Consider the following 2494-nt stretch of genomic DNA (forward strand, 5'->3'; position numbering starts at 1 on the left):
ATAAAGTCCCCACACTTGGTGAATTCATATTCAAATGAATCACAAATTCTGTTTTAAAATAATCCCAGGAGTAATCTTAAAACCAAATGCTCCAAATCTGCAGCTCCAACACTTGACTCTCCATGTGGCAGTAGCACAGAAAATTAACCTCTGATCTTCATAGAGTACTACTCCCAGATTTTTCTTTTAAGGCAGCAGTATTAACCAGTTTCTATTTTATCATTCTTTTCAGCTACCTACCTTCTCATGAAGGTGTTAATGAGCAGTGAAATGGCCAAAAGGCCAGGAGCCAAAGAGAGAAAGGGCATACAAAAATCCACCAACTGGGAAACCCTCTCTCAACAAACTTAGTGGGCATTTGATTCACCAGTCAAACAGAATATATATACATGATTTCCAGAGGATAAATAAGTCTAAAACTCATCAAGGTGACTAGAACTACCTTGTGTGATTTCTACATTTACAGGCAATATTTAATTTGGTATTTCAAAAGGTTCCTAAAAGAGGGATTAGATATTATCTATCCATAGTTAATTTTTTAAAAAAGATGTTCAAAATTCTCATTGAACAAATCCAGAATTTGTTAAAATATCAACAGGCTTTCTTAGAAATTAACTATCAATGAAAAATGTATGTAAAGCAAATTAATATCAAAATTAAAAATAGGAGTGAAAAATCTTAATCTGTTTAATATAAAAATTTAAAAGCACTTTAAAGGTATGCATTTACATTCTAATAATTGATAAGCATTCTCATGTGTTCATTAAAGCAGGCACCAAAGGATCTCTATCAGCCACACTTTATTTATCCAGTTAGTTGCTCTGCATTTTGGAACCATTTTAGCATATTTTACCCTGAGTGGATGCAAACAGTTAAGAAGACTACTAATCTAAAGGTGTTTGGATCAAAACCACCCACTGATACCATGGAAGAAAGGCCTGGCAAACTATTTCCATTACGATTACAGCCAAGGAAATCATATGGAGCACATTTCTACTCTGCACACATGTCAACCAACATGATGGCAAATGGTTTTACTCTACACTTTTATATAACTACAGAAAACTATATATATTATTTTGTACACTGTATTTCTCACATAAGCATTCTCCCATATTATCTCATACATTTTATTATTACATGCATATAGTAAACATTCCCAATACTACAAAAAGGCATATATAGGATGCAAAGTGATCCTTTCCATCCCAGTCCCCAAGTGTTACTCCCCAGAGATAACAATTAGGAATATTTGCATATCTTTTATGCATACACATGTACTTTTGTATATATTTACATGTGTATCAAAGTGTATGTATGGTGTAAATGTGTGTACATATAATGTGTTTTAAATGAAATTTAAGAGCTTATGACATAGATTGTTCTGTACTTTATGTTGTTTAATGATATAATATCTTGGAGATATATCTGCCTACATTCTTTTTAATGGCTGTGTAGTATTCCACGATAAGGAAGAATTGAATTTTTAACCACTCCTCTACTGACAAAGATTAAGTGTGTTTCCTTTTTTTTTTTGGTCAGATGATACCACAATTGTCCTCTAAAGAGATTAAAAAAACAAACTCACTGCCATCAAGTCAATTCTAACTCATAGTGACTTCTTTTGGGTTTCTGAGATGGTAAATCTTTGCAGAAGTAGATTGCGCAGTCTTCCTTCCATGAAGTGGCTGGTTGGTTTGAACCTCCCGCCTTCTAGTTAGCAGTCAAATGCCTTAGACACTATGCCACCAGAGCTCCAAAGAGATTACACAGACTCAAATTACATGAGAATGCCTGCTTCTCTATACTTTAGAATAGCATTCTACTAATAAAATAAAATAGCAATTCTTAGTAATAATACTGAAACAGACAGATGAACTTCCTTCTCAGCTTGTCTAAGTCAGTGAGGACCTACTATAGAATCCTTTCCTTTGGTTGGAGGACTCTCCTGCTACTGTTATAGCATAAGTTGCTTTCTTTGCTAAAGTTTTCAGCTCATTTATACTGTTTATTTGGCATTGCAGGGAGGGAATGTGAACTAGTTCGTAGTCTCTTCTTTTTTATTCTTTTTGCCTATCTGCTTTTCCTACCTAATATGTATAGTACTAGAAACAATGTTGGCCTAACAGGTAGGAAATCAATAGTGCAGCTGGACAGAAAGAGAACAGGAGCAATCAAAACACAAGGGCAATAAAACAATCAAATATGACTAAATTTTGGTTAGTCAACTCTCATCTTTCTCCATGAACATTGGTATGTCCAATGGAAGAAAATGGAGACATATAAAAAAGGTTTAGTAGGTAAAGAAAATGGACCACAATCATTCTTTTGAAAGACATATTTTAAATACCTCTCTATATATTAAACACGGTTGTTTAATTGCATACATTGATAACTGAAAGATTGTCTCACATTGTTCCATTGTGAACTGAGAAAGAAATAACAACTGAGCAGAGTCAAGTGTGAAACAGTCTCTCCAGGCATAATATATATA

The 2494-nt window shown here is 33.8% G+C and overlaps 1 protein-coding gene across 1 annotated transcript in view; it reads right to left on the reverse strand.

The window, feature by feature from the left end:
* The window catches only part of TENM1 (teneurin transmembrane protein 1), a 720277-nt gene that overhangs the window by 668022 nt on the left and 49761 nt on the right, over positions 1-2494 (reverse strand). The window lies entirely within an intron of this gene.

This window comes from Orycteropus afer, unplaced genomic scaffold (assembly GCF_000298275.1).
Source record: "Orycteropus afer afer isolate SDZICR_OR568_19922 unplaced genomic scaffold, OryAfe1.0 scaffold00337, whole genome shotgun sequence".
NCBI classification, from domain to species: Eukaryota; Metazoa; Chordata; class Mammalia; order Tubulidentata; family Orycteropodidae; genus Orycteropus; species Orycteropus afer.